A 14,224-nucleotide genomic window follows, 5' to 3' on the forward strand; every position below is an offset into this window, starting at 1 on the left:
CGGAGCCATTCTTGACTTGCAAAGTCCGGCGGACACAATCACACACAAAAGAGGATCGCAGGAGGGTGGGGATATCTGGAACGCCCTTCCCACCCTTGCGAGGCTCCTTGTACATGACGGCCCGCCTGACTCTGTCCATCTTGGATCCCCAGACAAAGTGAAACACTGTCCTGGTAATGGCCCTGCACACAGTGACGTGTGGGGGCCAGGCCTGTGCCGTGTACTGCAAGACGGGCAGGACCTCATTACGCAGGACGAGTGCCTTACCCTCACAAGTGAGGTGTCTGAGGCTCCAGAGTCCGATCCGTTGCTTCACCTTGGCCAAGCGTTCTTGCCAGGACTTGAGGGCCGCTCCTTCCTTCCCGAACCAGACTCCCAGCACCTTGAGGAAATCCGGTTGAATGTTGAAGGGGAAGGGGGCGGAGGAGGTCGACTGCCAATCCCCGAAGAGCATGGCTTCCGACTTCCTGCAGTTGACTTTGGCCCCTGAAGCCCGGCCGAACCTCTCACACGTCTGGACGAGGGCGTCGACTGAACCACGATCAGCGCAGAAGACGGTGACGTCGTCCATGTAGAGCGAGCACTTGACCTCGTGTCGTCCCGGACCCGGTGCGGTGATCCCTCTGATCTCTCCATTCTGCCGGATAGCCTCTGCGAAGAGTTCTATAACACAAACAAAAAGAAGAGGTGATAGAGGGCAGCCTTGTCTGACCCCAGAGAGGACAGGGAAGGGGTCAGTCTTCCAGCCTTTCACCAACACCGAGCTGTGGATATCAAAATACATCAAACGGACATACGCACAAAACATGTTACCCAAACCTAACCGGTGCAGAGCTCGGCCCATGAACTCGTGGGAAACCCGGTCGAAGGCCTTCTCCTGATCCAAGGAGACCAGGGCCGCGTGTGCGCGGCGGACCTTGATGTACTCGACCGTGTCCCGCACGAGAGCGAGGCTGTCTGCGATGCGACGTCCAGGGATGCCGCAGGTCTGGTCCGGGTGGATGATCCGTCCGATGACCGTCTTAAGTCGTGTCGCCATCGTCTTGGCCAGGATCTTGAAGTCCACGTTGAGCAGAGTGATGGGACGCCAATTCCTCAGGTCGCACCTCTCTCCCTTCCGCTTGTACAGGATCGTGACCATTCCTTCCCTCAAAGATGGAGGCATTCTACCCTCCACCACCATCTCCTCATACAGGTCCAACAGGTCCGGACAGATGAGGTCTCCCAGCGCTACATAGAGCTCCGCTGGAAGACCATCACTGCCCGGGGTCCTGCCGGTCCTAAAGGATTTAGCGGCAGAGAGCAATTCGCCCACCATCAGAGGTTTGTCCAAGGCTGCCGTGCCTGCAGGATCAAGATGGTTAGTGATACCTGACAGGAACTTATCAGCAGCGTCGGGGTCGGTAGTCTTCTGGGAGTAGAGTTCGCTGTAGAAGTCGCTGACGACCCTCATCACGTCCTCCTTCCCACGTCGCATGTTTCCGCTCTCGTCTCGCAGCTCGTTCAGGGGCGTGTGACCGGCATGAAGTTTCCTGAAAAAGAATGAGTTACATTTCTCACCCTTCTCCAGATTCTCCACTTTGGAACGGAAGACGATTCGCTTGGACTCCTCCTCAAAGTGCCTTTTCAGGCTCTTCTTGGTCTCCTCCAGCTCCTCCCTCACGTCCCAGCCGCAGTGAAGAAGGTCCTGCAGCGACCGCAGCTCGCGCTGCAGCCCTCTGAAGTCCCTCCTCTTCTCACACGCCTGTTGTCGACCCTTGGCCTGAAAGAAACAGCGAAACTCAAGTTTAACATATTCCCACCAATCAGAGACTGTTTGGAAGCTACCCTTGTAGGACTGCCACATTGCGTAGGCTGCTCTCAGCTCCTCCACGACTTCATCCTGAGCCAGCAGAGCACAATTCAGCTTCCAGGAGCCGGGGCCGGACGGAAAACCGTCGCCAAGGACACCTTGTAAGTGAATGGCTCTGTGGTCGGAGAAGAAGCAGGGGACCATCGAGTGCCTACTCTGCCTGACTGCCCGAGAGGTGAACACAAAGTCAATCCTGGAGCGGAGTGAGCCATCGGGTCGGCTCCACGAATAGTTCGTGGAGCCTCTCCCCATGGAGCCCACCACGTCCTGAAGAGAGGCCTCGGTTACCATCTCGATGAGCAGCTTGGACGTGATGTCCAACTTGGCAGATGTGCCAGAACTACGACCATCCTCCTCGATGGGGCAGTTGAAATCCCCGGCCATCACTAAGGTCCTGGTGGTGGCAAGCTGAAGCCGCAGGGTCTGGAAAAGCTCCAAACGCTCATTCTTCAGTGGGGACGCATACACGTTGATGAACCTGACAGGTTCTCCCGCCCAGTTGCCATCTACAACAAGAGCCCTGCCGCAGATGAGCTCCTGGACAGACTCAAGCGTGAATGCGCCTCCCCTGATCAGAATTGCGACCCCTGCAGACTTGCAGTCACCCCCACCGGACCAGTAGGATGGACCGTGGGACCACTCCCTGGCCAGATGTTTGAAGGACCTAGAGGAGGGAAGGGAACATTCCTGCAACATATAAACATCACACAACTGGGAAGTAAGGAAGGCATAAATAGTCTGACGTCTGAACTTGTCCTTGATGCTCCTGACATTAATGGAAAATAAGTTAATATTAGCCATCATGTAGGGAAAAAAGAAAAAGTTAGCGCAGGCAATACACCTTAGTTACCACTCCGGTCGGGTGGTCCCTCGTCGGTGTTGACTGCTGGTGACGGGATCACCAGCAGGCCCTCTTCCTCCATCTGGTCAAGCAGCGCGGCCTCGATCTCGGCGACCACCAGTTCCTCCTCTTCTGGCTCGGCCACCAGGGTCTCAACCATGTGCTCCATCTCTTCTGGCTCAGGGAGGGTATCCTCCTTTTCGCCTACGAAATCCAGAATCTTCTTTTTGGAGGATTCAGTAGCAGGGCTGTCCTCCACCTTCCTCTTTCCCCGGGTTGGAACTGGGGAGACAAGAAGGGGAAAATCCTCCTCGGAATAGATAGCGGCAGGTGGAGGAAAGGTTAATTCCACCGCTACCATGGTCTGGGGAGGGAGAGTGGCTGCCGGGGCAGGGGAAAGGACACCTGCTGAGGAGTAGGGGAAGGAGGAAGAGGAAGTGGAATCCTCAGCAGGGGTGGCCGGGGTGGGGGGGGATTGGACGGGGGTGGCAGGGGGAGGGATCGAGAGAGGGGTGACAGAACTCTTACCCTCCTTTGACTTTTTCTTCTGCTTCGGAGCTCCTGGGACCGTCGCTGGGGCTTTGGCCACCGACTCCTTGACCGCTTTGGCCTTGGTCGTCTCGGCCTTGGCCGCTGGGGCCTTGGTCGTCGCGTCCTTGACCTTCACAGGCCTGGTCGTCGGGGCCTTGTCCTCCGGAGCTGGGGTCGTCGCAACCACCGATGCCCAGGATCTCTCACGCTTGGGGCAATCCTTGTACAGATGAGCCGCCAGCCCACACAGGTTGCAGGACGTCTTCTTCGGGCAGTCCTTCGAGCTGTGTCCCGTCACTCGACAAATCCTGCAGGCATCCTCCTTGCAGTCCTTCATCTCGTGGCCGTTCTTGCCGCATCTCCTGCAGTTCCGCGGCATGTCCGGGTAATAGATGAGGCCGTAGGAGTTGCCAAGGGAGAATGTCGGGGGCAGGTGCCGAAGTCCGTCTGAGTACGCCAGGTCCCTGTGAAGTCTAACAGTCACCGACCACTTACCTGTCCAGAAGCCGAGTCCATTCAGGATGTGAGAGGGTTCCTTCACAACCAAACAGAAGCGTCTCAGGAAGGTACAGATGTCTTGGCCTGGGGTGTGCGGGTTGCGCATGGAGACCGTGATCCTCCTTTCGTCCCTCTGGATAGGGCAGCTACCTGTAAAGGCAGAGAAAGAATTATCCGGTCCTTTTGCGCTTACCATTTCCCAGAACCTCCTGCAGGTGTTCACAGTGGCGAAGGTGACGAAGAAGATCCCCGTCAAGAAGGTCTGGATGCTGAGGGTGTCCGACCTGGAGAAGCCTCGATCCAGCAGCATCTTCTGGCAGAACACGTCCGAGGACATGTCCGGCACCCTCCCATCCACTTCCTTCAGCTTCAGGGCCACCGTCTGCCGCATCCATGGCTCCAGGGCTGGAGCTTCGTGGCGGGGCTTCTGGGGTCCCTTTTGCTGGCTAGTCGTGGAGGCAGAGTCCTTGGGGTCAGAATCGGCTCCTGGCTGGGCCCTCCTGGCTGTCCCCTGCTCCAGGCTCTTCTTTTCGGCCTTCCTCGCAGCGCTTGCCATGGCTTTCCTCCTGCAGTTACTTCTTGGAGCTGGATCTGGAGCTCTTCCCGAAATGGGTGGAGCTATGCAGATTCTTCTCCCGTCGTGTTCTGGACAAATTCCCCGAAAGGTCTTTGTCTCGATGATTTTCTTACTCAAAGATTCCACAGGACAGCCCGATTCTTCTCCGAGTTTCGTCTTCTTCTGGATTCTTTAGAGCTTCTTCCTCCCACCGATATCCGCCTTCCTTCTCCGATGTCAGCTGGGCTCCGAAGCTCTTCTAATTCCGAGTTCGATCGCTCTCGTCAAGTGTAGATCGTAGCTCTTGTGTTCTTAAAAGAACAGATACTACACTTGATCTTAGCCAAAAGGCCGAGAAGCGATAACCAGAATTGGTTTCCGACTACGGTGCCACCCAAGGATTCTGAAAAGTCCATTTGTGGAGATGGCCACCTGGACTCCCGTTAAGAAGACATGCTGTCAACCTCTAGATCCCTCACATGCCTGCACTTTTCGGCTTGCTGCTGCTGCAATCCACGCGTTTTAGATCTGCATAACTCCACCTCTTTTAGCACAGTACCCTCAACCCCCGGCTGTTCCCACCCGCCTCAACACCGTTGGAAGGGAGGAGAACCAATTAAGGCGGGGGGGGGTGAAACGAGCAGCTGTCTACCCTTAGCAGGAGGGTTGCTGATTAATTACCTCTCCTGCTGCTGCTGCTGCTGGCTGTCCAGCAGCAGACTGAAGGTGGCTGCTGCTGTGCGCAGGTATATAAAGGCTCAGAGCCTATTATGACACGCGCAGCCAGCGTTCCATTGCCACATTCCGTCTACTGCAGGCGGGATACCTGGATGGCTGAATGTCACTGAGAAGCTCACAGAGACCGCCATAAGCAACAGTTTAAAAGAATGCCACAGACTAATCAACCAAACTTTTTGGGTTGGTTTCTCTTTTATAGTCTGCAGGCATTAAATGAAAGAAGTCAGTGTTCCAGCAGAGGGAGACAACGTTTCAGAAAAGGCATTGTAGCAAACCAAAAAAGAAATTTTAAGCGCAGCAGAGTAACCAGCTCACATACCTGTTAGCTCAGGTGAGTTTAAAAGGCTGCTGTTGATAACAAGGGCATTTGCTAAATAGATGGTGTGTGTGCAACAATATACTGAAAGGTCAATTATATTGTGCAGCTTATCTCACCACCTGTAGTTATTTAGGTGAAAGCTCCAAAATGCTTGCCTAATATGTCTGTTTATCCAAAAGGAAGTATAGAGGGAGAGCTAGATAGATAGCATTGCATTACATTACATTACATGGCAATGCAATGCACAGTTGCTGAAGTTGAACCAAAATGAGCTTGTCATCTGGCTTCTGCAACTTTTAACATGAAAAATCCAATGAGGAGAAGAAAAGCAAAGCCAAAGAGTCCATCCCAAAATCCGACAAACAAGCAAAATGAACAAAAAGCATTGAATTCAATTCTTTCTGATTTTAGAAACTGCATTAAAGAAGGGGTGCACCGGTCCTGGAGATACTGCAATACCAGGTCAATGCGTGGAGTGGACAGAGCAAGCTCTTTTTCCATCTCCCTGTTCTAAAAATCCATTTAATATATGGTCCCCAGATAGGGGACGTATCAGATATTAAACTGATAAGAACAGATACTACACTTGATCTTAGCCAAAAGGCCGAGAAGCGATAACCAGAATTGGTTTCCGACTACGGTGCCACCCAAGGATTCTGAAAAGTCCATTTGTGGAGATGGCCACCTGGACTCCCGTTAAGAAGACATGCTGTCAACCTCTAGATCCCTCACATGCCTGCACTTTTCGGCTTGCTGCTGCTGCAATCCACGCGTTTTAGATCTGCATAACTCCACCTCTTTTAGCACAGTACCCTCAACCCCCGGCTGTTCCCACCCGCCTCAACACCGTTGGAAGGGAGGAGAACCAATTAAGGCGGGGGGGGGTGGAACGAGCAGCTGTCTACCCTTAGCAGGAGGGTTGCTGATTAATTACCTCTCCTGCTGCTGCTGCTGCTGGCTGTCCAGCAGCAGACTGAAGGTGGCTGCTGCTGTGCGCAGGTATATAAAGGCTCAGAGCCTATTATGACACGCGCAGCCAGCGTTCCATTGCCACATTCCGTCTCCTGCAGGCGGGATACCTGGATGGCTGAATGTCACTGAGAAGCTCACAGAGACCGCCATAAGCAACAGTTTAAAAGAATGCCACAGACTAATCAACCAAACTTTTTGGGTTGGTTTCTCTTTTATATTCTGCAGGCATTAAATGAAAGAAGTCAGTGTTCCAGCAGAGGGAGACAATGTTTCAGAAAAGGCATTGTAGCAAACCAAAAAAGAAATTTTAAGCGCAGCAGAGTAACCAGCTCACATACCTGTTAGCTCAGGTGAGTTTAAAAGGCTGCTGTTGATAACAAGGGCATTTGCTAAATAGATGGTGTGTGTGCAACAATATACTGAAAGGTCAATTATATTGTGCAGCTTATCTCACCACCTGTAGTTATTTAGGTGAAAGCTCCAAAATGCTTGCCTAATATGTCTGTTTATCCAAAAGGAAGTATAGAGGGAGAGCTAGATAGATAGCATTGCATTACATTACATTACATGGCAATGCAATGCACAGTTGCTGAAGTTGAACCAAAATGAGCTTGTCATCTGGCTTCTGCAACTTTTAACATGAAAAATCCAATGAGGAGAAGAAAAGCAAAGCCAAAGAGTCCATCCCAAAATCCGACAAACAAGCAAAATGAACAAAAAGCATTGAATTCAATTCTTTCTGATTTTAGAAACTGCATTAAAGAAGGGGTGCACCGGTCCTGGAGATACTGCAATACAGGTCAATGCGTGGAGTGGACAGAGCAAGCTCTTTTTCCATCTCCCTGTTCTAAAAATCCATTTAATATATGGTCCCCAGATAGGGGACGTATCAGATATTAAACTGATAAGAACAGATACTACACTTGATCTTAGCCAAAAGGCCGAGAAGCGATAACCAGAATTGGTTTCCGACTACGGTGCCACCCAAGGATTCTGAAAAGTCCATTTGTGGAGATGGCCACCTGGACTCCCGTTAAGAAGACATGCTGTCAACCTCTAGATCCCTCACATGCCTGCACTTTTCGGCTTGCTGCTGCTGCAATCCACGCGTTTTAGATCTGCATAACTCCACCTCTTTTAGCACAGTACCCTCAACCCCGGCTGTTCCCACCCGCCTCAACACCGTTGGAAGGGAGGAGAACCAATTAAGGCGGGGGGGGGTGAAACGAGCAGCTGTCTACCCTTAGCAGGAGGGTTGCTGATTAATTACCTCTCCTGCTGCTGCTGCTGCTGGCTGTCCAGCAGCAGACTGAAGGTGGCTGCTGCTGTGCGCAGGTATATAAAGGCTCAGAGCCTATTATGACACGCGCAGCCAGCGTTCCATTGCCACATTCCGTCTACTGCAGGCGGGATACCTGGATGGCTGAATGTCACTGAGAAGCTCACAGAGACCGCCATAAGCAACAGTTTAAAAGAATGCCACAGACTAATCAACCAAACTTTTTGGGTTGGTTTCTCTTTTATAGTCTGCAGGCATTAAATGAAAGAAGTCAGTGTTCCAGCAGAGGGAGACAACGTTTCAGAAAAGGCATTGTAGCAAACCAAAAAAGAAATTTTAAGCGCAGCAGAGTAACCAGCTCACATACCTGTTAGCTCAGGTGAGTTTAAAAGGCTGCTGTTGATAACAAGGGCATTTGCTAAATAGATGGTGTGTGTGCAACAATATACTGAAAGGTCAATTATATTGTGCAGCTTATCTCACCACCTGTAGTTATTTAGGTGAAAGCTCCAAAATGCTTGCCTAATATGTCTGTTTATCCAAAAGGAAGTATAGAGGGAGAGCTAGATAGATAGCATTGCATTACATTACATTACATGGCAATGCAATGCACAGTTGCTGAAGTTGAACCAAAATGAGCTTGTCATCTGGCTTCTGCAACTTTTAACATGAAAAATCCAATGAGGAGAAGAAAAGCAAAGCCAAAGAGTCCATCCCAAAATCCGACAAACAAGCAAAATGAACAAAAAGCATTGAATTCAATTCTTTCTGATTTTAGAAACTGCATTAAAGAAGGGGTGCACCGGTCCTGGAGATACTGCAATACCAGGTCAATGCGTGGAGTGGACAGAGCAAGCTCTTTTTCCATCTCCCTGTTCTAAAAATCCATTTAATATATGGTCCCCAGATAGGGGACGTATCAGATATTAAACTGATAAGAACAGATACTACACTTGATCTTAGCCAAAAGGCCGAGAAGCGATAACCAGAATTGGTTTCCGACTACGGTGCCACCCAAGGATTCTGAAAAGTCCATTTGTGGAGATGGCCACCTGGACTCCCGTTAAGAAGACATGCTGTCAACCTCTAGATCCCTCACATGCCTGCACTTTTCGGCTTGCTGCTGCTGCAATCCACGCGTTTTAGATCTGCATAACTCCACCTCTTTTAGCACAGTACCCTCAACCCCCGGCTGTTCCCACCCGCCTCAACACCGTTGGAAGGGAGGAGAACCAATTAAGGCGGGGGGGGTGGAACGAGCAGCTGTCTACCCTTAGCAGGAGGGTTGCTGATTAATTACCTCTCCTGCTGCTGCTGCTGCTGGCTGTCCAGCAGCAGACTGAAGGTGGCTGCTGCTGTGCGCAGGTATATAAAGGCTCAGAGCCTATTATGACACGCGCAGCCAGCGTTCCATTGCCACATTCCGTCTCCTGCAGGCGGGATACCTGGATGGCTGAATGTCACTGAGAAGCTCACAGAGACCGCCATAAGCAACAGTTTAAAAGAATGCCACAGACTAATCAACCAAACTTTTTGGGTTGGTTTCTCTTTTATAGTCTGCAGGCATTAAATGAAAGAAGTCAGTGTTCCAGCAGAGGGAGACAACGTTTCAGAAAAGGCATTGTAGCAAACCAAAAAAGAAATTTTAAGCGCAGCAGAGTAACCAGCTCACATACCTGTTAGCTCAGGTGAGTTTAAAAGGCTGCTGTTGATAACAAGGGCATTTGCTAAATAGATGGTGTGTGTGCAACAATATACTGAAAGGTCAATTATATTGTGCAGCTTATCTCACCACCTGTAGTTATTTAGGTGAAAGCTCCAAAATGCTTGCCTAATATGTCTGTTTATCCAAAAGGAAGTATAGAGGGAGAGCTAGATAGATAGCATTGCATTACATTACATTACATGGCAATGCAATGCACAGTTGCTGAAGTTGAACCAAAATGAGCTTGTCATCTGGCTTCTGCAACTTTTAACATGAAAAATCCAATGAGGAGAAGAAAAGCAAAGCCAAAGAGTCCATCCCAAAATCCGACAAACAAGCAAAATGAACAAAAAGCATTGAATTCAATTCTTTCTGATTTTAGAAACTGCATTAAAGAAGGGGTGCACCGGTCCTGGAGATACTGCAATACCAGGTCAATGCGTGGAGTGGACAGAGCAAGCTCTTTTTCCATCTCCCTGTTCTAAAAATTCATTTAATATATGGTCCCCAGATAGGGGACGTATCAGATATTAAACTGATAAGAACAGATACTACACTTGATCTTAGCCAAAAGGCCGAGAAGCGATAACCAGAATTGGTTTCCGACTACGGTGCCACCCAAGGATTCTGAAAAGTCCATTTGTGGAGATGGCCACCTGGACTCCCGTTAAGAAGACATGCTGTCAACCTCTAGATCCCTCACATGCCTGCACTTTTCGGCTTGCTGCTGCTGCAATCCACGCGTTTTAGATCTGCATAACTCCACCTCTTTTAGCACAGTACCCTCAACCCCCGGCTGTTCCCACCCGCCTCAACACCGTTGGAAGGGAGGAGAACCAATTAAGGCGGGGGGGGGGGTGGAACTAGCAGCTGTCTACCCTTAGCAGGAGGGTTGCTGATTAATTACCTCTCCTGCTGCTGCTGCTGCTGGCTGTCCAGCAGCAGACTGAAGGTGGCTGCTGCTGTGCGCAGGTATATAAAGGCTCAGAGCCTATTATGACACGCGCAGCCAGCGTTCCATTGCCACATTCCGTCTACTGCAGGCGGGATACCTGGATGGCTGAATGTCACTGAGAAGCTCACAGAGACCGCCATAAGCAACAGTTTAAAAGAATGCCACAGACTAATCAACCAAACTTTTTGGGTTGGTTTCTCTTTTATAGTCTGCAGGCATTAAATGAAAGAAGTCAGTGTTCCAGCAGAGGGAGACAACGTTTCAGAAAAGGCATTGTAGCAAACCAAAAAAGAAATTTTAAGCGCAGCAGAGTAACCAGCTCACATACCTGTTAGCTCAGGTGAGTTTAAAAGGCTGCTGTTGATAACAAGGGCATTTGCTAAATAGATGGTGTGTGTGCAACAATATACTGAAAGGTCAATTATATTGTGCAGCTTATCTCACCACCTGTAGTTATTTAGGTGAAAGCTCCAAAATGCTTGCCTAATATGTCTGTTTATCCAAAAGGAAGTATAGAGGGAGAGCTAGATAGATAGCATTGCATTACATTACATTACATGGCAACGCAATGCACAGTTGCTGAAGTTGAACCAAAATGAGCTTGTCATCTGGCTTCTGCAACTTTTAACATGAAAAATCCAATGAGGAGAAGAAAAGCAAAGCCAAAGAGTCCATCCCAAAATCCGACAAACAAGCAAAATGAACAAAAAGCATTGAATTCAATTCTTTCTGATTTTAGAAACTGCATTAAAGAAGGGGTGCACCGGTCCTGGAGATACTGCAATACCAGGTCAATGCGTGGAGTGGACAGAGCAAGCTCTTTTTCCATCTCCCTGTTCTAAAAATCCATTTAATATATGGTCCCCAGATAGGGGACGTATCAGATATTAAACTGATAAGAACAGATACTACACTTGATCTTAGCCAAAAGGCCGAGAAGCGATAACCAGAATTGGTTTCCGACTACGGTGCCACCCAAGGATTCTGAAAAGTCCATTTGTGGAGATGGCCACCTGGACTCCCGTTAAGAAGACATGCTGTCAACCTCTAGATCCCTCACATGCCTGCACTTTTCGGCTTGCTGCTGCTGCAATCCACGCGTTTTAGATCTGCATAACTCCACCTCTTTTAGCACAGTACCCTCAACCCCCGGCTGTTCCCACCCGCCTCAACACCGTTGGAAGGGAGGAGAACCAATTAAGGCGGGGGGGGGGTGGAACGAGCAGCTGTCTACCCTTAGCAGGAGGGTTGCTGATTAATTACCTCTCCTGCTGCTGCTGCTGCTGGCTGTCCAGCAGCAGACTGAAGGTGGCTGCTGCTGTGCGCAGGTATATAAAGGCTCAGAGCCTATTATGACACGCGCAGCCAGCGTTCCATTGCCACATTCCGTCTACTGCAGGCGGGATACCTGGATGGCTGAGTGTCACTGAGAAGCTCACAGAGACCGCCATAAGCAACAGTTTAAAAGAATGCCACAGACTAATCAACCAAACTTTTTGGGTTGGTTTCTCTTTTATAGTCTGCAGGCATTAAATGAAAGAAGTCAGTGTTCCAGCAGAGGGAGACAACGTTTCAGAAAAGGCATTGTAGCAAACCAAAAAAGAAATTTTAAGCGCAGCAGAGTAACCAGCTCACATACCTGTTAGCTCAGGTGAGTTTAAAAGGCTGCTGTTGATAACAAGGGCATTTGCTAAATAGATGGTGTGTGTGCAACAATATACTGAAAGGTCAATTATATTGTGCAGCTTATCTCACCACCTGTAGTTATTTAGGTGAAAGCTCCAAAATGCTTGCCTAATATGTCTGTTTATCCAAAAGGAAGTATAGAGGGAGAGCTAGATAGATAGCATTGCATTACATTACATTACATGGCAATGCAATGCACAGTTGCTGAAGTTGAACCAAAATGAGCTTGTCATCTGGCTTCTGCAACTTTTAACATGAAAAATCCAATGAGGAGAAGAAAAGCAAAGCCAAAGAGTCCATCCCAAAATCCGACAAACAAGCAAAATGAACAAAAAGCATTGAATTCAATTCTTTCTGATTTTAGAAACTGCATTAAAGAAGGGGTGCACCGGTCCTGGAGATACTGCAATACCAGGTCAATGCGTGGAGTGGACAGAGCAAGCTCTTTTTCCATCTCCCTGTTCTAAAAATTCATTTAATATATGGTCCCCAGATAGGGGACGTATCAGATATTAAACTGATAAGAACAGATACTACACTTGATCTTAGCCAAAAGGCCGAGAAGCGATAACCAGAATTGGTTTCCGACTACGGTGCCACCCAAGGATTCTGAAAAGTCCATTTGTGGAGATGGCCACCTGGACTCCCGTTAAGAAGACATGCTGTCAACCTCTAGATCCCTCACATGCCTGCACTTTTCGGCTTGCTGCTGCTGCAATCCACGCGTTTTAGATCTGCATAACTCCACCTCTTTTAGCACAGTACCCTCAACCCCCGGCTGTTCCCACCCGCCTCAACACCGTTGGAAGGGAGGAGAACCAATTAAGGCGGGGGGGGGGGTGGAACGAGCAGCTGTCTACCCTTAGCAGGAGGGTTGCTGATTAATTACCTCTCCTGCTGCTGCTGCTGCTGGCTGTCCAGCAGCAGACTGAAGGTGGCTGCTGCTGTGCGCAGGTATATAAAGGCTCAGAGCCTATTATGACACGCGCAGCCAGCGTTCCATTGCCACATTCCGTCTACTGCAGGCGGGATACCTGGATGGCTGAATGTCACTGAGAAGCTCACAGAGACCGCCATAAGCAACAGTTTAAAAGAATGCCACAGACTAATCAACCAAACTTTTTGGGTTGGTTTCTCTTTTATAGTCTGCAGGCATTAAATGAAAGAAGTCAGTGTTCCAGCAGAGGGAGACAACGTTTCAGAAAAGGCATTGTAGCAAACCAAAAAAGAAATTTTAAGCGCAGCAGAGTAACCAGCTCACATACCTGTTAGATCAGGTGAGTTTAAAAGGCTGCTGTTGATAACAAGGGCATTTGCTAAATAGATGGTGTGTGTGCAACAATATACTGAAAGGTCAATTATATTGTGCAGCTTATCTCACCACCTGTAGTTATTTAGGTGAAAGCTCCAAAATGCTTGCCTAATATGTCTGTTTATCCAAAAGGAAGTATAGAGGGAGAGCTAGATAGATAGCATTGCATTACATTACATTACATGGCAATGCAATGCACAGTTGCTGAAGTTGAACCAAAATGAGCTTGTCATCTGGCTTCTGCAACTTTTAACATGAAAAATCCAATGAGGAGAAGAAAAGCAAAGCCAAAGAGTCCATCCCAAAATCCGACAAACAAGCAAAATGAACAAAAAGCATTGAATTCAATTCTTTCTGATTTTAGAAACTGCATTAAAGAAGGGGTGCACCGGTCCTGGAGATACTGCAATACCAGGTCAATGCGTGGAGTGGACAGAGCAAGCTCTTTTTCCATCTCCCTGTTCTAAAAATCCATTTAATATATGGTCCCCAGATAGGGGACGTATCAGATATTAAACTGATAAGAACAGATTTTTTGATTGAAGCTGCATCCAAGGCACTGAAAAATGTGACCGAAGTCACACCAAAACAGCGCACGAGGCGAGGATTCATGTGGACCCTTCCCGGAGGAGAGGGTCCCCAATAAACCATCCCCATCCCTCCGAGCCAGAAGGCCACAGCGAGGGTCAGGGATCTCCGATGCTCTCCCTAGCCGAAGCCGGAGAAGAGCCGTTTTCGTGCTCCCAGCTTCCATCTAGGCTGCCACCCTAGTGGAGCTGGAGCCTGTGTTGGTTTCTCAGCCCAAAGCTGACCGGACCTCCGACCGGGTTTATAAAAATTCCCCTTCCTAGCCCGGAGGCCAGGAATAGGGGGGGTTGCTCAGAAAGTATGATTCACAAAGGTGCGGCGTGCTACGAAGCCAAGTCTTTCTGGGGTTCCCAGTCCCAGTAAGCTTGGACTCCCACCAGGGCGCCTACTCC

General features: G+C 49.2%; 7 non-coding genes and 1 pseudogene across 7 annotated transcripts; all 8 read right to left on the minus strand.

The window, feature by feature from the left end:
* Positions 1-4,563: 4,563 nt before the first annotated feature.
* LOC141186071 (U2 spliceosomal RNA) lies at positions 4,564-4,641 on the minus strand (annotated as a pseudogene).
* A 1,119-nt stretch (positions 4,642-5,760) lies between these two features.
* On the minus strand, positions 5,761-5,951 carry LOC141190610 (U2 spliceosomal RNA). The gene has a single exon (XR_012264630.1). It is a non-coding gene; the product is annotated as a U2 spliceosomal RNA (small nuclear RNA).
* A 1,119-nt stretch (positions 5,952-7,070) lies between these two features.
* LOC141185482 (U2 spliceosomal RNA) lies at positions 7,071-7,260 on the minus strand. The gene has a single exon (XR_012260141.1). It is a non-coding gene; the product is annotated as a U2 spliceosomal RNA (small nuclear RNA).
* A 1,118-nt stretch (positions 7,261-8,378) lies between these two features.
* On the minus strand, positions 8,379-8,569 carry LOC141190611 (U2 spliceosomal RNA). The gene has a single exon (XR_012264631.1). It is a non-coding gene; the product is annotated as a U2 spliceosomal RNA (small nuclear RNA).
* Positions 8,570-9,687: 1,118 nt separating this feature from the next.
* Positions 9,688-9,878, minus strand: LOC141186234 (U2 spliceosomal RNA). The gene has a single exon (XR_012260601.1). It is a non-coding gene; the product is annotated as a U2 spliceosomal RNA (small nuclear RNA).
* Positions 9,879-10,999: 1,121 nt separating this feature from the next.
* On the minus strand, positions 11,000-11,190 carry LOC141190612 (U2 spliceosomal RNA). The gene has a single exon (XR_012264632.1). It is a non-coding gene; the product is annotated as a U2 spliceosomal RNA (small nuclear RNA).
* Positions 11,191-12,310: 1,120 nt separating this feature from the next.
* On the minus strand, positions 12,311-12,501 carry LOC141186322 (U2 spliceosomal RNA). The gene has a single exon (XR_012260612.1). It is a non-coding gene; the product is annotated as a U2 spliceosomal RNA (small nuclear RNA).
* Positions 12,502-13,622: 1,121 nt separating this feature from the next.
* Positions 13,623-13,804, minus strand: LOC141185657 (U2 spliceosomal RNA). The gene has a single exon (XR_012260297.1). It is a non-coding gene; the product is annotated as a U2 spliceosomal RNA (small nuclear RNA).
* Positions 13,805-14,224: the final 420 nt, after the last annotated feature.

Source organism: Phyllobates terribilis, unplaced genomic scaffold, assembly GCF_046119375.1.
Source record: "Phyllobates terribilis strain yellow unplaced genomic scaffold, ASM4611937v1 Scaffold_40__1_contigs__length_11209783, whole genome shotgun sequence".
Classification (NCBI taxonomy): Eukaryota; Metazoa; Chordata; class Amphibia; order Anura; family Dendrobatidae; genus Phyllobates; species Phyllobates terribilis.